This window comes from Glandiceps talaboti, chromosome 9 (genome assembly GCF_964340395.1).
Source record: "Glandiceps talaboti chromosome 9, keGlaTala1.1, whole genome shotgun sequence".
NCBI classification, from domain to species: domain Eukaryota; kingdom Metazoa; phylum Hemichordata; class Enteropneusta; family Spengelidae; genus Glandiceps; species Glandiceps talaboti.
The window spans coordinates 17,163,981-17,186,366 of NC_135557.1; the positions used below are offsets into that span (position 1 = coordinate 17,163,981).

Consider the following 22,386-nt stretch of genomic DNA (forward strand, 5'->3'; position numbering starts at 1 on the left):
TGTGCTATTTCGTCATGAAAAGTCAAACCTATTCTATTTTAAAATCAAGAAAAAAAATTCAAGGGTCATTGTACACGTTTTTGAAATACAGGTCAAAATGATATCGGGAATCCAATATGGCCGCCAAATACTGTGGTAGCTGTGTCGGAAAGTAAAAAAGGGATGATTTCTTGAAAACAGTATGTTAAACCCCCGAAATTTATTTCATTATTTCAAAAGGACCAGGGAAAACATTTTAATTTGGCAAAATTTGGAGAAATTTTAAGAACTTCATGGAAATTGGTTCCTGATGCACGTTCTGTCATAACTATAATTTACTACTGGCAGATCTCAAACCTGATATTCAGACCTAATACATCAATGATTTGATAAAATGAGACATACTAGAAGTTAAAACGTCAAGTCAAGGAAACCAATATTACTACATACATATGTACCAGAGATTACTTGCACCGGTGTGTGTACATACTAGTGGCATTTGCACCACAGTCAATACTATAATACCGAAACATTATTGCATATCTGCATGTAAATGAAGGCATGATCATTCATTAGACGAAAGCATGTGATTGCATTGTCATTTCTATGGAAATGTGCCATTTCAGATAAACAGTGATAACAACAGAACCCCCATGACACATGAGTTCCAGTGTGGGTACTCGCAAATATTTGCACTCGTGCTTGCAGTATTTTCTGCTTCACTCTCTATGCTTGGGAAAGTACAGTGACAGAACACTGCAAGTGCGTGTGCATACCCTGGTTATGCCACACTTGTTTTGTCACATTATGCCATGAACTACATGCAGAAAGCATTGATTGGCATACACAATATACCGGAATAGTTTAATGTAGGTTTTACGTATTGTACCCTAAAAGCTTTCTCTTTTGACATTGACCTTCATTTTCAAGGTTGAATGCAAATTTGTATGATAAAGTTAAAAATAGTGTTTTTCTTCGGGTCACCATCAAGCCATCAGAAGAAACACCCATACCTTGACCAGCCCATGACCTTGACCTTCATATTCAAGGTCATAATCAATTATAATCACAAAACGGAAGTGACTATGACCTACCTAGAGAGAGCAACCCCGCCAAAGGCAAAACATTTCAAAATAGCGCTATTGCAAATATATAATCCATACTTTTAGAGGCATGTTTTCTTTTCAGAAACTGACCTTTTGACCTTGTATCAATTGACAATTTGATGAATAAATTTGAAATGTTGTTAGTTAGAATTTTCAGACACTATTTAATACCAATTATATTAGACAAAATCTGTCTGGTCAGATATGCTAATTGTCTAATTTGTCAACATGTCTTTTGCTAATTGCATACATTTTGACCTCTAATGAGGTCAATTAACATTCTTTTAAGAGTAGACATTGCTATTGTTTGTTTAAACTGGCCATATGGATGTTTGTTTTGGATTTGTTATTCATAAAACAACTTGACTATGTTTTCCTATGTGATAAAAGAATTTAAAATAACATATACCAAGTCCATGTTTGTAACTCAATAACTTGCCAAAAATTGAAAAAGTGTGTGCTGAAATGTTTGTTATTGTACGTACATACCGGTATGTTCATACACTTTCTAGCTTTTTTTCCAATTTATATTTAAAAAGACCAAACATGACAGCCATGTAGCAAGTATCGTTAACACTTATTTTGCGGACATCATACATGTATGTGATAATTGTATTATTTGTATTTAATTGGACTCTGTTAAGTTTAAGTCAATGCAATATTTATGTCAGCAAGATTGCCTGTAGCCACCACTAAACCCAGCCCCCCTGATTGTCTACATGTAGCTGTATTATAGTGTTGGAATATATGTTTTAGGAGTGAAGCCCCCGGGGATTTAGCTGTATTGTAGGGTTGAAATTGATAATTTAGGAGTGAAGCCTCCTGATTATCTAGCTATATTATGAGATTGAAATTGATAATTTAGGAGTGAAGCCCCCTGATTATCTAGCTATATTATGAGATTGAAATTGATAATTTAGGAGTGAAACCCCCTGATTATTTAGCTGTACTACAATGTATTGTAAGGTTTGAATTTATTATTTTTCCATATCTAGCTGTATTCTCAGTACCTGCAATTGTATTTTACCTCATGCCATAGTGTCAAATAGTACAAGAAGTTGACTTTTTCTCAGGTGCACCTATAGTAATGCATGTGAAGCGTGTGGAGTGGAAGTTACGGTGTCGACCAAGAAATTGAATGTTCATTATATTTATGATATGCGAAGGCAGTAATATTTCATTCAGGTTGTGGGAATTGTAGGATTTGAATTTATAATTTATAATTTATGAGTGAAGCCCCCTGATTATCTAGCTGTATTACGGTTTGAATTTATAATTTATGAGTGAAGCCCCCTGATTACCTAGCTGTATTACGGTTTAGATTTATAATTTACGAGTGACGCCCCCTGATCGTCTATCTCAGCTGTATTGCAGCCTAAGGCAATGTTATTACTACACTGGCATAGTTAGACCTATGTGTATCTATTACAAGTGATAGCATCAGTTAATCTTCACTCTAGGCAGTTTTACCTGGAACTACAGTATTTTCTTATCCAAAATATCAGTATTTAGTCATAAATTGTGGTTTTATGATTGCCCTTAGAGTCAGTTATTTCTCATTAGAATTGCCCTAAAATGCAATATGGAAATTATTTTCAAATCTAAGTTATGATTTGATGAAAATTATTATTTTGTCCTGTCCTTGTTTGTAAATTCTTGAAGATGACAGCCTCAAAAGTAGTGGTGGAGCTGGTAGTTTTAAGTCAAAATAACTTGAAAAAAGTGATTTTTGATTATGTATCCAAACAGTTTCTCATTTGATGACAAACAATGACATCCTTATAATTTTATTTTTGTGTATTTTTTTTATAGAAATTACGATATTTTTGATAAATTTCACTCAAGGTAGATAATGACCGAAATTAGAGGGGTGGGGGTGGGGGTGGGGGGAGACAGACAGAGACAGAGCTATTGTTTTCAGTCAAAATTGAAATGTATTTTTTTTTAAAATTATTTTACCCAAAATAAGTGAAACAGATTTTCATATTTGTATTCCCGACCATGTGTTGTTTCTCACGATTTAATTATCTTTCTAGAAGTGTTTGTATGTATATGAAATTTAAATTTGAATTTATTAGGTGAAAATTTATACAAGTACATCTTAAAATACAAGGTATTAAAAAAATCACCAAGGATAATATATAAAAGTATTTTTAAAAACACTTATTTTCAATGTGGTCCTCGTAGGGATATTCAAAATAGATGTAGACACTAGACCCACTGTGGAATTCCAAACCTATTATACATATCACAGTCAAAATAAAAGAATCTATTCATTGGCGTTCAAAATGTCAGAATGGAAATATGACAACATCTCTTGGGATAGTAACTTTAACACTGAATAGGTAATGATTTAAAATTAATCAGATTTGATGTGGCTGATGGAAAAATACTCTAAAATGTATGAATTTGATGTATAATTTAGCACAGTATGCATTGTTAAAACAGATTTATTAGAATTGATATGGCGTTAGGGTATACTGTGTATGATTGTAATTGACTTGTTTGGAGGATCAGTTATGAATTGATGGACTTGAATTTAAAGGGAAAGAATACCTTATGGATTCAAGTTGTTTTGGGATGTTAAGCGAGATATAATACATTGCTACATTCACTTTCATTTATCAGTACAGAGCTGGTATTTATTTGAAATTGGACAGAAGTGACGTACAGACCTTGTTACACAACACACGTTAAATGTGTTGATTGCTGTTTCTATTGCTATTGTAATAGAAACTTTCCGTAATACATTTAACAGACTTCGTCAAGCAAGGCTTATACATCACTTCCACGTACGTTTCCTACATCAACAGACTACCGATTCTTGTCATGTGACTATGTATCGTACTTTGCAGCTAGTTGCCAGCTTAGGCTATCACTGATTCTCTGTAGCATATATCATTCCTCTTTTGAAAGAAAATATATACACAAGAAAAATGTTCCTCTTGGATGTATATCCCTTTAATGAATTCTATGGACATCAAGTACATGTATTTAGTATTGGAGATAGTTTTATACCAAGGGAAAATTGTGTTGACTTGAGTATTTAATGTAAACAACAACTTGAAAGTTTTTTATAATTCAACATGCAAGTACAATAATGTATGTCATTCTTCACTTGAAAGAAATTAACACAAAAAATATTCATCTTGGGTGCATATCCCTTTAATGAATTCAATGGAAATGATGCACGGCAGTGGGTAAAAATATTAATGACTTGGGTGGAAATGGTAGACTATTTAACGTAAATAACAACCTTGAAGTTTTATGATTAAACATGCAAGTACAATAATGTATGTCATTCTTCATTTGTAAGAAAATAACAGGAAAAAATGCTCATCTTGGGTGTATATCCCTTTAATGAATTCAATGGACATGAAGTACTTGTATTTAGTAAGGGAAAATTGTGTTGACCTGAGTATTTAATGTAAACAACAACTTGTAAGTTTTTTTATAATTAAACATGCAAGTACAATAATGTATGTCATTCTTCACTTAAAAGAAAATAACACACACAAAAAATTGTTCATCTTGGGTGTATATCCCTTTAATGAATGGACACGAAGCACGTCAGTGGGTAAAAAATATTGTTGACTTGGTGAACATGGCAGAGTAAAGTAAACAACCTGCAGCCATAGTAATTAAATTAATTAGGATAATCACACATCATGCTGGGATTGTTGTCTGCCTTAATTATCAACTATTAGTAGCACTGCGGTAGGTGGTATTGCCAAAAGTCAGGTTCTGACCTCCTTTTATCTACCAGTTATGTGATGTCTGTATTGTTGTACTTAAATGTATGTCGGCCATTGTTGTATGAAGTACATTGGAATGTTATCTGTTAGTTTTTCCTTCAAAACAAAAACAGATGAAATTGTGCAGAATAAAAACAGCCAAGCGGTGTAGACAGTTTCAAGTGTTATCTGTTTTATCTGAAATACTATAAATATTTGACAATTTATTTTCAAAGTGAAGTAAAAATTGTCAGTGTATATGTACACTCTGGTTCACTCCAGGGTCTATGGTGTTTGCTACAAATAAAAACATGAAATTGTGCAGAACAAAAACAGTCAAGTGGTGTAGAGAGTTTCAAGTGTTATCTGTTTTATCTGAAATAATCTAAATATTTGACAATTTTTTCAGTTTTTTCACAAAGTGAATTAAAATTTGTCAGTGTGTACATACATGTACACTCCACTCTATGTGTATCTGTGCTGCAAAACTAAAATAAATGAAATTGTGCAGAACAAAAACAGCCAAGTGGTTTAGACAGTTTTAAGTGTTTATCTATTTTATTTAAAATATTCTAAATATTTGGTAGTCTTTACATTTGAAATAAAATCTAGATTTGTCCGTTGACTTGGTTTATCCAGGGTTTGTGATGTTTCTTTTAAAATTACGAACAAGCAACTTTTCAACAAAAGCTATCGTGGCTACTAAATTTGTTTGTGTGTGCATGCGTGTGCTGTGTGTGTGGGTGTGTGTGTGTGTGTATGCGTGCATGTGTGTGTATGTGCTTGCATGCGTGCATGTGTGCGTGTGTTTATTCAAAGTATTCTGAATATTTCTGAAAATATGTATTCATGAAAATATACATTTATAGAATAGATTGAAAGTATTGCATTTTTCACAAAATCCTATAAAATGTAGTGGAATATTTGATTTTGAGTCTTACTCATGAAAATAAGTAAATTGAATCAAACTTCTTGAAAAAGCCCAGATTTGTCAAACTTGTCAAATATTCCAACCATTCTTGTATTTGTTTACTGTTGACGCCTAAGAATAAGACAACTTACACCCTTTTATTGCGGAAGAAAAGTGTTTTGAAATATTTGTATGTTTCATGTTAATTAGGATTTCTATTTTGATGTACTTTGGCCATTTGCATGTTGTGAAGAGAGAGCATTTGATAGCTTTCATTTTAGGAAGAGAGGAAACATTTTTTTTTTGCAATTATGTAAGATCCGGTGAAGAAATGAGTGTTTTTTGTCAAGCTGTCACGGTTGGTTCTCTCTATAGAATTTGTAAACCATTCATCCTCACTCATGGAGTAATACAGAAAGAAATGTAACAGCGCCCTCTATGGTGCTAGTAACACCATTATGAAAACAGCACCTTTTATACGAGACTTTTACAAGATTTTAAACAAACAAACAGACAGACAATCCAAATCATGATTGGTTATTTGGTATCAAGTAAACATAACTTTCACAAATTTCATAAAGATACTACCAAACTAGAATGACTATAGAGTTGGAATTAGGCAGCACAATGTTCTTCACTTCTCACAGAAGCTTTCTTGTTACAGATTACATACAACTAAATACAGACACTGATAGCACACAAACATATAAAAATGATACATTTTATCTGACTGTGAACACAAATCAACATCACTGTCAGATGAAACAATGAAGATTCAAACACAAAACTGTTTATTTGTTTTCACAGTGAGATAAAATGTAACATTTTATATGTGTGTGTGTTATCACTGCCTGTATTTTGTGTAATTCACAACAAAAATGTGAGATAAAAGAAAACTGCCTCGAAATTAAAACTCTATAGTTTTTCTGGTTTGGTAGTAGTCATTTTGCATCATTGTAATGATAGCTATGATTCCAAATTTTCAATTAAAATTTCATCACATTACATTTTCAGTATTTCCTTCATCATATGATTTCTACAATATATCATCTTGTAATTATGTCAATCATAGTTTGAATCATGTGATGACAATTATGATTGTGATTAGTATTTATCAAATGCAAAATCATGATTGCGATCAATAAATCATGATTATTAGTATGAAAATCAGATACAACCCTGGTGCAAGTCAACATTGACAAGAATTTGTTACCATGGCTTCTACTGTCACCATGGTGATGCAACCATGTATGGCATCGATGTTGGATGTATTTGTTTTCTGTTTCTTTACTCAAATAAATATAAACTATAACAGTGAGTAATGGGGAGTCAGGAAATATCATACCTCTAATCTGAGCCTGTCCCCGTTTGCAACATAGGTACAATTTTTTATATGCTGAATTCCTTACAAAGTTTTGTTCTCACACAATATACATATTTGTTTGATTTTCAGATTTTGTATATGTGAGAGAAAACCGATAAAAAAGTTAAACAAGAATTGATGTTGTATTTGAAAGGACTAGAAGAATTTCACTCACGGTAAGATATGTTTTCTTATTTATACCGCCATCTTAATATATGCGATATTAATTTAAATTAAAATTAAAATTATGGATTCCAGAAATGATTATTATGATGCAAAGCTTGTCTCCAGTAAAATTCATAAGAAGACCTGTCTTTGGTAAAATTCATAAGAATTGTCATATCCTTTATGTACATTGTACATGGTCTCTTACATATCTAGTTCACTATCATATTAAAACTATCTTTTATTCAGGGGTAAATTCAATTTTAAACTTTTACAAACAACATAAAGCATTGAAGGGTCGGCTTCTTTCCATTGAGACCCTCGTACAACAAAGCAACAATCATGCAAAAATTCACTTCCAAATTCTACATGTACACATGTATGCAAACATACACACGCTTACCCACCCGCCTCATACAGTGTTTCATTCCCTCCCAACGTAATACACCTATTATAGTAAACCCATCCACCCCACATATAATGTCCAACTCACATACACATCTATCATATAGTAAGCTGTTTACATTGAATGTATGTTTGCTGTAGTATGTATCTGTTTGGGGGAGGGAGCGGGTGTGTCACTCAGAAGTAGAAATATGGCAAGGGGTTATGAACGATACAATGGTAAGGTAACTATGCAGGTGTGTTTGCTTGAGGGATGTGGGGTGCATAATTTGGCTTTGGGGTTTTCCAGGTGAGTTGGTTTGCGGTAGGGCAGTAGAAACAGTACAGACAGAATAATAGGTAGAATAGCACTTCAGAAAGAGTGTAGATACATGATTAAACTCTAGATGAATCTCTAGGACCGTTCTGACATATCAATGTTTTTAACTGCGTGCAAAGAAATGAATAAACCTGTATCGTAACCCAGAGGATGTTTTTGAAGAAGTTGCATTCAGCGTTGACGTGACAAAAGATCTTTTGACCAGAACCTGAAATCTAATTTTGTGCAATGGAGTAAATGGAAGACAATTGTTATACAGGGAGGATGAAGGATTAAAGATCAGTATGAACTGTCTAAAAAACATGCTGCAGGTGTAAGACATACATTGTAGATCCTGGTCTGTATTGTGGCAATACCCTCTATACAATTGTATACATGGCCTTGCTGTGTGACATCATTAACACCATGCCTAGGGTACCTGTACATTCTCATCACACGTCGCAATTAAAAATCATCAAAAATACATTGCGGAAATGACATACCGGTAGGTAATTTGTTTTGATGAGTGGTGAATTTTTTGGGGGGGCCATTCTTCTTAAATCCTACGTTTGTCTTTCCAGGTTTTGCTATTGAAGTAAAGAAATATGTGTATTTGTAGTTATACTAACACACTGATAAAATGACTGAGGTAATTGTTTTACATAGTTATAATAATAATAATCATATAATGTGCTTTTCCTCCTGAGAGCTCAAGGCACTCACAATTATTACTCCTGGCACGGATCAATGGCAGCACAACGGCCGTTTCTACTTCCTCAACTCCCTGGGGAGTATACAATCCATTGCAGCCTTTATAAGTGCATAGGATTAAAGCATTCACATTGTAACCTATATCCTACCAGGTCCCCAATTATACAGCTGGGTTGACTTAGGCACAGTCGTGGTTCGTTGTTATATTACTTTTGAAATAGCATACTTAGTGAACAAGACACCTGTGCACTGACAACTGAAAAGTGAGGTAACCATGGTAACAATGACAATTGATAATATTGCAGTAACAAAAACAAACTAGGAACATCAATTGTTTTGCAAAATATTAGCACAGTAAATAATTGGAATTTGGTTCTTGACTGTTGTCCGAAAATCCTGAGTGAAAAACTGGCTTTATGGCTAGAAGTATACTAGGTAAACAATTTCACACTTTCAGTCTAAAAAACCGTAATATTAAAATCTTTTTTCTACCAAGGGAATATTTGTTGTTTGCACAAAAAAACTACAAGTTGGAAAAAAACAGGGTTTTAAATAAATATGACACCTGAGGAAAGTAACAATGTTTTCAGTTGTATTGGCTTCATTCTTCAGCATGGAATTGTGGGAACTACTGTCATGCCAGCAGACTCTAGATCAACAGAACAAAAGTATGTCATTTTGTACTTGTTACAAGGACGGTCGCAAAAACTACTTCAGAGATCTCGCCTTCCTTTCTCTTACTCTACTATTGAGGATCTCTGATCTTTTGAGCTTAAATTCCTTTATCCCTCTGTGTTCATCCTCTTAGACCTCAATGTCCCTTTCATCTTAATTTTATGTTATCGGAATCCGTGGCAACTTCATCTACACAGAGTGGATATTGTGAGCAGCTTTATGAAGCCTTATTGTGAAACTGTACAGTTCCTGATTACTGGGTAATGCTCGTCAAGTATTGTTCTCTAATTACAAGTATTGGCAGAATGCCAGCTTTTCAGACACTTCTTTTCTTGCCAGCAAATCCGCCTAAGTAGCAACTGATCTGATAGGGCTTAAACAACCACCATTCAGTAGAAAAATGACACGAACTTGCACTTTTATGCACATTTGTAGGCAAACTGAAACAAATTCTCTCATCTTACATCAAAATTAGACAGAAAATTGACGAAAATTAATGAAAAATTATGGATTTCTGACTTTTTTCCACTGTCGAACAGACACGATAAATGCCCTATTGAATGCAATGTGAAAGAGACAACAGACAAAGCAGTGACACAATACAGTATTAGTGATTGCACCTGTAGGAATTGTATCCACAGATTAGATCATTTGAAAGTATGCAAATTATGTTTTGGCTACAATGTCATGTCATTTATCTCTGTGAGCAGACGAATTCTGTATTTGGCCCTCAAGTCATGTCACTCCTAATAAACAACTTTCTATGCTGTGACAGATTATAGAGAGATTTACAAAGTAACAACACATAATAGTGACAATTTTCTAGTATTAAAGTTACAAATTCCAAGCCAGCTTGAGTAAGACGTAAATAAAACTTGTCTAGTACTGTTTTCATGCAAGACTGAATGTTCAGAGACTCGGGCTGCATAGTCAACTGAAAATCGCAAAAAAAAAACAAAAAAAACAAAAAACAGATGTAAATCACAAATGTGTGCTGACATCTCACGAACATCATCAGGGTAGTACTACATACATGTGCTACAGTTTATGTTGAATTTTTATTCCTAAAAGTAAGTACAATGTCAGTTTATAGTTTTGGATGTAAATCTTGTTTCTATACATTTTGTTTCTTCAACCGTCCTAATGAGATTTTCTAGGTTCATTTTTGAGACACTTCTATTTATCCCAAGAAGTAGATCAGCTTTGTCTAGCATATTGTTAGAAATGAGATTAATGTGTGTAGGTGAAATGAAATTAACATGTATAGGGGGGTGTTAGAAATGAAATTGACATGTAGAAGGGTTGTTGAAAATGAAATTAACATGTACAGAGGGGTGTTAGAAATGAAATTGACATGTAGAAGGGTTGTTGAAAATGAAATAAACGTGTTAAAGGCTGTTACAAATGAAATTGATATGTATAGGGTTAGCTGAAAAGAAATTGCCGTGGACAGATTTGTGAAATTTGATTTCAATAGAAGAATTTCTTTTAACACAATTCACTTGATTACAGAAGTCCCATAAAAGGGGGACTATTACATCGGGGTCCGTCCGTCGGTGCATCCGTCTGTCGGTGTGTCCATCTGTCCACATCATTCCTCAGACATGCAATATCCAATTTCTTTCAAACCTGGCACAAAGGTGACATGTCATATGGAACATATGCATTTCATTTTGTTTCACAACATATGCAAATTTGACCAAACGATGTCCATATGTGTTGTTGAAAATTAAAATTTATAACATAACTCAAAAATTGCAATACGTAGAGACTCCTTTTAATTGTCTACCCCATTTTATCTGGTACAATCTTTCTTTTAAGACATTGACCTTTGACCTTGAGCTTCATGGTCATTTATCAAAATCAAGCCATTCCTTGCCTATCACAGACACTTTATAGTAATTACTTGCCGACAATTTCTCATAAATCATGTTTTCAGGTAATACAGCAGAAGATTTAAATTCACAAGCATTATTTGTGGTGTTCATATCACTTTTTACTTTTACTGAATGGCAGCCATATTAGACGTTATAAATCATATTACTGAATAACTCAAAAACTTCAATACATATAGACTCGTTCAAGTGTCTAACACCATATAATCACATGCAAGCATTCTTGTAACAGTGGCCTTTGACTTTGACCGTCAGGATCAATTATCAAAATCAAGCAATTTCTGGCCAATTTCTTTAAAATAATGTCAGAAGGTAATGCAAATCACATGACAAGAGATACACCTGCATTACCTTTGTTACTCATATAACTGTTTTACTGAAAAATGACCATATTTTAGTGAACAATCATAATTTACCACAAAAATTTTAATGCATAAAACCTTCACTCAATTGTCTATCCCAAATCAATAAGTTTAAACTGTCTTTTGCAACCTTGACCTCTGACCTTGACTTTGACCCTTAGCCATTTGTTGCACAGAATGCAGGTAGATGGAATCACAGAATGCTTTTAAGTATCTATTTTGCCACTTATTTATTACAGGTACTGTCACCATTCCATTTCATAGAGTAAAGTATTTGAGGGGAAGGGGAGGGAGGGGAGTGTCTTGTACAAAGACTTGGTATACATAATTCACTATCAGTAGCTCCATGTAGCAAGTTGATTGTATACTTTTTATCAATTGTGAACCTTTTATATTTCATTTCTGTTTTTCAAAATCTGTACCATACCATACTCTCTGGTACTGTGGTAGCGTAATAAAGATTGATTGATTGATTGAGAATTCACTGACTATAATAAAATTAATTCTCAGAATGAAACGAAAGAAAAGTCAGTATAACAAATTGAGACTGTGACTGTTCTATACATTCATTGTCAAGGCCTAGGTACTTGTGAGGTGACTGTCAAGGTGTGGTCTATTAGACACAGTTCACTTACCAAATGTTTACGCTGTGTGTGGTATAAGGAATTCATGAATAATTTGACTGGGTTCAGGTGCTAATGATACCAGCATATCAAAGTGTATCTTTGTTCCAATGTGGGTTACTCTAATAGTAATTGACTTTAAGACCAGGTCAGGGCAATATTTACGCATACATTATGCTAATGAGATGTTAATGAGATTAGATCGTAATTGTAACATTGTGATTGGCTACATTTCTTTGTTGGTATCCTAGCCTAGGGTACTCGTAGCTGCCTCGGGTATGGCATGGTTGCATTTATACATATGGAAGAGTGGATGATGTGAGGTGGTGTGGTTTGTTATTTCATGGTAAACAATTCAATTGTTTCAAAATTGAACACCCTAAAGTGACTACTCTAATTAATTCTTGGGACCATTAAGAATACATCACAGCTGTCGGTTTATAATTTCAAAGTATCTTGGAAGAAAAATGATTATTGAAAATCTAGGTTTTTGGAATGATCAGCAATGGAAAATGTAGCAGTGAGTATTTTTCATAAATTCATGCTCAGCTGGTGTCAATTTTTAGGATTCTGACTGTGAGTGCTTCAACCAATCAGATTAAAGTAAATTTAGCCAATCATGAAGGTAATCTCTCTCCCTACTGTCCAATCAAACTCTATCCATTCTATCCAATCACAAGTTGGTCAATATCAAGTTTGTACCAATATTTATAGAATGTTGGTAACTCTACTCTATACACTAACATATGTGTGATTTGTAGGAGTTTCATATGGATGAGGATTGGGTATTTATTTTGGATTTTTAATTTATAAAATTATTTTATCATGGTTTCCTACTTGAAAAATCAATGTGAAACAACAAAGACCAAGTATGTGTTTGTAAGTCAATACATTGCCAAAAGCTAAAAAAATATGTAAAAAAGTTTGTTATTGTACGTACAATAACAAATATTTTACACATTTAGCAGTCTTTTGCAATTTATTGAGTTACAAACACATACTTGGTCTTTGTTGTTTCACATTGATTTTTCAAGTAGGAAACCATGATAAAATAATTTTATAAATTAAAAATCCAAAATAAATACCCAATCCTCATCCATATGGTCACTGTAATATGTTAACAAAGTGTATGTAGTTGCCCTAGAGTACTTGGTTGTGCAGTCCTCATCCTGTCTGTGTCCTTTCAGAACCTTTTCTACAACAATTTCCACAAAACTGTGTATTTTAATCTATTGAAGCCCTAGAATAAACATGTAGTTTAATCGCCTTTTACAGATATTCAGAGTTTTGATGTGATTAAAAGATGTTTTATAAATGATGTGTATTATATTAAAAACCTTGAAGTGCATGCGGTCACTTGCATCTGATGTATTAAAATACTGATTTCCAGAGTTGAATGATACATACTGTAATAGCTGTGTTCCTACATTTTCCTCCTTTCTACTCCTTAATGTCTCCTTCCAACCATGTTTCCCTTTCTTTTCCTCTTTTCATCCTTTCCACTACTTTGTCTCTGTCTCTGTCTGTGTGTGTGTGTGTGTCTGTCTTTCTGTCTTTCTTTCTCTCTCTGTCTGTTTCTCTCTGTCTCTGTCTCTGTCTTTCTGTCTCTGTGTCTGTTTCTCTGTCTCTGTTTCTCTCTCTCTCTCTCTCTCTCTCTCTCTCTCTCTCTCTCTCTCTCTCTCTCTCTCTCTCTCTCTCTCTCTCTCCCCCACCCCACCACATCATTGATACAGAAAAAAAACTACCCCACATCCTTGTAGTTGAGTAAGCACTGTTGAATGATACACAAGGTAAATGCTTGTTCAGCATGGCAGTGTAGTTGTATGGTATAATTGATTAGGCCCACCAACCCTGTATAAAGAACAGTCACAACTCATAACCTTTCCTTTGCTATGCAGTGATCCGTTACTGCCATAGTAACCCCCTATGAGTTACATTATACCAGTGTGTACCAGACTCTCTCCAATTACATATCTTAAAGGCCATGTTTTCAATTCCGGGTTCTTGAATTGGAGTTACCAGGAGAGGATTACTGAGGATTATTCTTTTGTTCTGTGACTAACTTTTTCAATTACAGTTCTGCCAGACAACGGGTTTTCACACCCAAAATTTAACCTAATTTGGACTTCGATATTTTAGCTAAACTTTCCTTCAGCTAGTCCCACCAAAAGAAAACACAAGTTTTAGTATAGTATAGTAGTAGTATAGTGTATTTTATTTGACATGACCTGACATAAAAAGTACATTATGTAGAGTAAAAAAAATGCAGAAACAACAAAAACAAAAATGTTAGATATAAATATATGTAGAATTCTAGTATTAAATATACACTTTAAAATATATTTTAGCAATTTTGTGACGGAGGTGTAGAAATGATAGCCATGATGTCCTCTGCACCATCTTAAATAGATATACCTCATGTGAGAAGGTCAAAAGAGATTCTCAGTGTTCGTACAGTATAAATTCATGTGTAATAGTAGGGGGGAAGTCATGCATGGTACCAACAATAAAATCATATGATTGATATTTTTATGATGCACCTAGGGAGTTTAATTTTGTTTCAGGTACCACAACATCAAATGTTATTTTTATATGAACTAGGGGGTTCAATTCTGTTTCAGGTACAAATGTGCCAAGTATAATGTCAATTTTGTATGTCATGGCATCTACCTCCAAACATTAACTAAAGGACACCTGTGCATCTTTACAGTAGTATTGTCAACTGATGCATATAACTACATGTCAAAGATGTAGGCTTAAAAAGAACCCCAATAAGAAGACTGATGTGAACATTCTTGAAAGATACAGTCTTTGTTTTCCTGTTCTCATTTACAGTAGCAAAATACATTTATACAACGTATGCTTTCTCTAGTTTGAATTTCCCTTTGTTTAGTTTATGTAATCAGACCATTTAGACAATAATAACGATGTCATTAAAGTTTTTATTTCACTTTATATGGTTTTGACTTTAGAGTTTTACATTCTCTTATATAAGTTTATTACCTGTGCATTTAACTTGAAACTTTTAGTACATTGTTCGTGAGGTAATCCCACAGTGACAACTTTTTTAAGACCCAAGACATAACATCAGTTCATCTCTCTAAGCAAAAAAATAGTCTTGATTCAATGCTTGTCATCGATTTGAGCTATTACCCACAATTCACAGAATTTATATGAGGGGGGGGGGGGGGGGTACTTGTATAGATTTGACCCACTTCACTACCTTTAACAAACACACTCTACCTGTACAGATAATGGTGTAGTCCATAATTTTGTTGGGGAACTATAAATATATATAATAGTTTATTTTGCTTTCGCAAGTTAACCACCCAAAATACTATCTACCTGTAGAGAATGGTATGGTCCATAGTTTTGGTGGGGAACCTTCTTACCTACCTACTTAACCACCCTAAATAAAAACACTGCCTACCTGTAGAGAATGGTATCGTCCATAGTTTTGGTGGGGAACCACCTTACCTACTTAACCACCCTAAATGAAAACACTGCCTATCTGTGGAAAATGGTATGGTATATAGTTTTGGTGGGACCTCCTTACCTACCTTTGCGTGTTGTACTTTACCACCCATAAATGAAAACACTGCATACCTGTAGAGATAATGGTATAGTCCAGGAATGCAGTGGATTACTATTGAGATTCACAAGAAGTAGGCATAGTGTGTTTTAAAGACATATTACACCGTAGAAAGTAAACTGTGCAGTGGATATTTTGACTACACTGTTGACACAAGTGACATCTGATAGGCTAATACTAATAGTAGTTAAAGTCCTGTGGTGTTTTCCAGTGTGTTCACCTTGGTGTAAGGACAACTTGTACTCAAGTGTCTCGTAAGTATGAATTTCCAGTACAGCAACTTTATGTACACATGTTTTGTAAGTTGGTTAATGAATACAATTGAGAGTTAGTAAGTGATTAATTTGATAGTTATAGACTAGGAATTCAAGTCCAGGTTCTTGAATTCTTGTGGATTACATAGGATTATTCTTTTGTAAACAAACCAACCTTTTTTTTTACAGCTCTGCTGGAGAACTGTTTTGCCATTACTAAACCTGATTGTTATTAGAGAATTTATTGTGAGAGAAATGTAAGAATTGTTATCTAGATATCCGTTCCATGTTACCGTACTTTTGAACCCTAGGAAAACAGTGTCTGCTAATATATGATAAGTGTATTAAGACATGCAAAAGATAATGTTATCATAAATAGAGCTGTCTCCATATCTTATATCCTTGATTAATTAAATAATAAGGGATGTTTCAATAGCAATAACAGCGTGAACTGTCAATAATTCTGTATAAATGGGAACCTGGTAGGACAGTCAAAAGCTATGAGAGGTGGGAGAAAGACAGAGTGAGAGAGACAGATGGGAATGGAGGAAGACAGACAAACACAGACAGGGGAAGGGAAGGGAAGGGAAGGGAAGGGAAGGGAAGGGAAGGAGAGAGACTGACAGAAAGGGAGGCAGACAGATAGACAGACACAGGGAAGGAAGTGACACAGAGACAGACAGACAGACAGACAGACAGACAGGACAAGGGAAAGAGACGGACAGATGTGGGGAGAGATTGAGAAAGTACACAAAACATGTTAACAGATGTGTTTTCTTCCTCCTATTAAATAAGTGAAAATTTATCTTGCAAAGTTTTGAGATTTAATGTATTTAGTACCAGTCAGTGACTGACCTATAAATAATAATAGACACACCTGTGACATGGTCTACCAACTCCAAGTCACAGACTTGAGATTTTAAAGAGAAATGAGTGTGTAAACAAAATAACATATATTGATTTACTTAATGTAGGATGACTAATGTCTTAATGACTTTCTAAGACTTTTTTTGAAAAGTTCATTTTTTAGTGTTTTTACCACTTTGATAAGACAATTTAATTTCAAAAATGTTGATTTTTTGTGAGACTTTGAAATTGTTAAGTATGAGGTAAACAACTGAATTGTAGCAAGTATGAGGTAAATGTCTGAATTGTAGTGGACATTAAAATTTTGGAATTAAAAAAAAAATATATGTATTTAAAAAAAACTAAAAACCTAAACACTGGAGTTGATCCAACATTAGTTGAGTTGTTGGAAGGATGTCGTTGTGTTGAATTGTCTGTCATGACCCTTTGAGTAATAATAGAAGCAATCTAACAATAGAAAGCCTAAGAATGTTGTAGAAACTCTGAAATTAGATGATGGATGGACCCAGAGTTTCCGTTCCAGCTGACAGCTTCTTAAAGAAACTCGGTGTGCTCAGAATCAATATTGGTTACTGTGGCGCTTATCTTTGATTGTTGCAGACACTTTAATTGTGAAAAAATGAACACGACCTGACCACGTTTGTTATCTGATGCCAAACTGTTAAATTATTGGTTAGACATGATTGATGTTTTAATTTAGGCATCTTCTGAATTGTGTGAGTGTCGAAGAGATCTTCTAATACAACTATGTTGTTAAGTGCTATGGTATGCACAGGCACTGAACACTCTGAAGGGACTAGATGCATATAGTGGACAAATATTTGTAACAATTTGTATAAATTCGTATAGATTCATGTAATACATGTATGTTTTCATGGACCATAGTATGCTCAGGTAAAGAGCACCCTGAACGATTGGTCCAATTTTGTCAAACATAAAAAAACATTTTTGTATAGATTCAAATAACACATTGCTCTGTACTATGGCATTACCAGGTACTGAGCATGTTGAATGATTGCTCAAATACAAATTGTGTCAAATTTAAAAAGAAATTTCTAATGTAAAGAAATTTGTATAAATGAGTTTTGTACATATGTGTTGATGAAATTTGGTATGCACACTGAAGGAGTGGTCAAATTCTGTTAAATGTAAATTTTTATTAAAATTTCTTATCAATTCATATGATACATATATAGTGCTATGGACTATGGTATGCACTGGAACAGAGTGCCCTGAAGGATTCTTGGATGAAAAAAAGTCAGTATAAAATATTTTAAATCTAAATTGTTTGGGTAGTTTCTTTAATCATGGAAGTAGAAACACAAGGAGAAACGACTTCCTCTGCTTAGATATCCTTTGTCTTCTAGAGTTTAATCCTTTTATCTCAATTGTTCAGAACACCTTTGGTACAACCTGCTGGACTGCTTGCACATGCTCAGATGGCGTGTTCCTCAGTTCCAACCGCTTCTGACAATTTTATTTTAGGTTTTTGATATCTTTGGGACCAAAATTGTGCTAATTATTCACAAAAATGCTGTTTTCCTGAAAAAGTAGATATCAACATTTCTAAAAAGTGTCTGAATTTGAAAAAGAATCCGACCACTACTGACAATTTTTTGAGTTTTTTGATAGTCTTGGGACCAAACTGATTTTTAATTGTTCACAAAAGTGCTCATTGACTGAAAAAGTAGCTGTCAACATTTTTGAAAAGCCTGAAAATGATTCCAGCTAGTTACAATTGAGCATGTTCTTTCGTTACTGTTACACAGACTAAGACATCAAATCTGACTGATCTTTGCTCTAGGCTATAGGTATTTTGACACATTGTCAAGTTGTTTGCCGAATGCTTTCAATATGAAAGCCACTGTATTTGCAATGCTATTGATAGTGTTTATCCAGATTTAACTCAGTTGTAGCCAAACATTTTGGCGCCAAAATTTACTGTTTAACTCGGCTGTACCCAAACATTTTGGCGCCAAAATTTACTGAGCACAAAAGATAGCTTTCCAGTCCTATTTCACAAAGTCTAGGATTTTGCTAGGATTTAGGTAACATGTACCATACATGCCAAAATAATCCTCTTTCTCTCTCAACTTGTACTTCGTTGTGTACAAACAAATACCACCGAGGGAGAAAAGAATAATGTGATGAAAGTATAGTGCAAACATTTTTTGTGGTAAAATCTGTCAAACACGAATGCTAACTTTGGGTTAACTTTTTCTGAAAACTAAGATTATTTCTGGATTGAGATAGTATATCTTACTTAAATACATAAGTCTATAACAAAATTTAGCGAAATAATGTCTAGTTCAAACCAAAAATATGTGCCAAAATTTTCGCGAAATAATGTTCAAACCAAAAATATGTGCCAAAATTTTAGCGAAATCATGTCAAGTTCAAACCAAAAATATGTGCCAAAATTTTAGCAAAATAATGTCAAGTTCAAACCAAAAATATGTGCCAAAATTTTAGTGAGTTAAAACCTAATCATATGTGCCAAAGTAATATGTAGGAAGCGATGAAACTAGTACAGATAATTTTGGCACTAAAATTTCTTTAAGGCTAAAAAAATAAAAGAATTGTTTCTGGGTCAGTGCATGCATCACTTAAATACCCTCGCCTCTTTCTTTTTTTGCATGTGTTTGTCCAGCCCATGCAGTCTGCAGATCTGTGGGGAAACACAAAAATATCCCTCCCTACTTCAGTGAAGACAACTGCAGAGCCAATCATGAACAAGCAAATGACATCTGCTCCCCCCCCCCCCCACACACACACATACACACACACTTGCTCTAAAGTACTAAATGAAAAGAACAGTAACTGTCATAAATAGTAGACTGAGTGACAGGTTTGTTGAGAATTAAAAGAAGAAAAATAAATGCGTCCTTGCACCATTTCAGACAAACTGTCCTGACCAGAAACAATGCTATATTTTTTATCAAATATAATCTAGTTTTCTTTTAACTTTGTGAAAACCAAGATTATTTCTGGACTAAAAAAATTCATAAATCTTCAATCGTAAACAAGTGTACCGAAGTAATTAAACAATTACAGATATTTTTGGTGGTCAAATCTGCTGAACATGCTGTACACACTCATGCAATAATTTTAACCATTAAAAATGTCAAACCTAAACAAACTGCAGTGTTTTTTAACGTTTGTTTTGAAAACTCAGATTATTTCTGGATTTTGATTCACATACACAAGTCTCAGACTACTGAAATTTTAGCAAAGAAAATGAATTTTTTTGAATATGTTCATTCGGTCAATAAAATTAAGAATATTAATTCTTGTATTGATCATGACCAACGGTTCTAATTTATTCGCGAGTTACGTTTCATTGTTTAAGTTGCCAAGCTTTGTCAAACTGTACATTCGCTGGCTTTACCACTAAACGACAAAGTAAAAATGACAATTTTAAAATTTTTTTTTTTTGTAATTTAAAGTCAACACTACCTTAAAAGTGAACTATTAAGTGTCAATGTTGTTTTGACTACAAGCCCAGACATAACATTGCCTGTTATTGTTTGAAGTCTGTGTGGTATGTATTTTGTTATTTTACTGCATAGTGCTATGTATGTATAACATCAAATAGTCATGTAATATTTGTATAACAGTCTGTTGTAGTGGCTACCAAGGTTCATACACTTGTGGCTAGTATTTTTGGTATATATATATATAGTCTTGTTGTAGTCTATTGTTTTTTTGGTTTTATTATTGTGTAATATTGACTTGCCTGTGATGAAGCATAATAAATAAATAAATAAAAAATAAAAATCTCCTCGAAACCCTGAGAATATCCTGGAATTTCAAGGGACTCTCGGAAAAATGCAATCAATGCCTGAATCTCCAGGAAAATTGATCAACTGAATAATTGACATTACTGTCTTAAAGTGCTAATTAGTCCTAAGTGCCTATACCCTAATACTGTAAAACATCTCTCATGAATACTTAGTGTGTAACTTGAATATTGGGGGATGGGGGGGGGGGGGGGGGGGGCTATGAGGAGGTGGGGGGGGGGGGTCAGGAGGGATCTACCATTGCCATTTGTCTACTTATGTCAAATGTATTTGAATTCACATCATATGGGTGGGGGAGGGGGTGTTCAGGAGGAAGATCTACCATTGCTAACATTTGTCTTTCTATGTCAACCATATTTGAAATCATACCATGGGGGGGGGGGGGGGGGCTATGAGGAGGTGGGGGGGGGGGGGTCAGGAGGGATCTACCATTGCCATTTGTCTACTTATGTCAAATGTATTTGAATTCACATCATATGGGTGGGGGAGGGGGTGTTCAGGAGGAAGATCTACCATTGCTAACATTTGTCTTTCTATGTCAACCATATTTGAAATCATACCATGGGGGAGGGGGGTCAAGGGGAACATGTATGGTACTATTGTTAATATTTCTCTGTACGGCAACCATATTAAAATCACACCTTAGTGGGGGGGGGGGTCGGGGTGAAAATGTACCATTGTTAACATTTCTCTGTACTTTTGCTTGCCATGTTTGTGGTAAGTCAGAACTTTACAAGTACTAATTTTCAAAAAAGAATTTGTTTTAATAGTTGATTGTAGTTCACAACTAGGGTCATTTCATTGCCCCCAATATCCGAGTTTTGTTAATTTAACAATTTGTTATGTCTGTCTACATGTTTCACCACCTGTATTGTATATTGAAACTTAGCTGTAATGATAAATATACAGAGTTACTGACAATTGATGCCTTCTGCCATAAAAGACATAACATCCGCTAATATACTGGTATAGCAGTAACATGTAGATGTATCATATTAAAACTTAAGTCAATATAATACCTCGGTATAACATTATTTACCATTTTAGTGTGTGTGGGTGTGGGGTGTTATGGGGTTACAGGAATGAACGTTGTTTATGCTTCCTAGTGATAGAGGCAAAAACTGGAATTATCTTTCGGGGGAAAAAGGTTTTTATGACATATTGCATGTGGCGAATATATTGTTCATGGTTCTAAGAATCAATATGGCAGCAAAATATAGTTACTTTGAAAGGATATATTGACGCTGAATTACGTGATCAAGGTTTGTAGGAGACGAATCAAAGTGACACATTTTTTTCTAATTCACCTTTCCAAAGTAACTATGTTGTTCTGTCCAGTATTGCTACATATGTCTTATGCAGAAAATAAGTTTTTTAGATAAACGTCCAATTTTGAACTTATTTATCACATAAGATGATTCACAATTTTGTCTTACCAATCACTTCCAGGAGTACTAAGAGTCTTAGAGATAAAAAAACTAAAACTTTGCCAATTTTTTCATCTTCTTCTTTTGCCAAATTAATTCAGTTTGATATGTCATCTAGCAGTGTTATACATTATTTGTATTTCGATCATATTGTCTCAGACATGTTGGCTTCTTACTTTGTGGACAAAAATGCAAGTGGCAGACAGGAAAGAAAAACAGG

General features: G+C 34.1%; 1 long non-coding RNA gene across 1 annotated transcript in view; it reads left to right on the forward strand.

Annotated features, from left to right (window-relative positions):
- The window catches only part of LOC144440517 (uncharacterized), a 100,169-nt gene that overhangs the window by 24,735 nt on the left and 53,048 nt on the right, over nucleotides 1-22,386 (forward strand). Inside the window, exon 2 of the long non-coding RNA XR_013481208.1 lies at nucleotides 7,183-7,268. This is a non-coding gene — a long non-coding RNA (uncharacterized LOC144440517). The remainder of the gene's footprint in view (nucleotides 1-7,182; nucleotides 7,269-22,386) is intronic.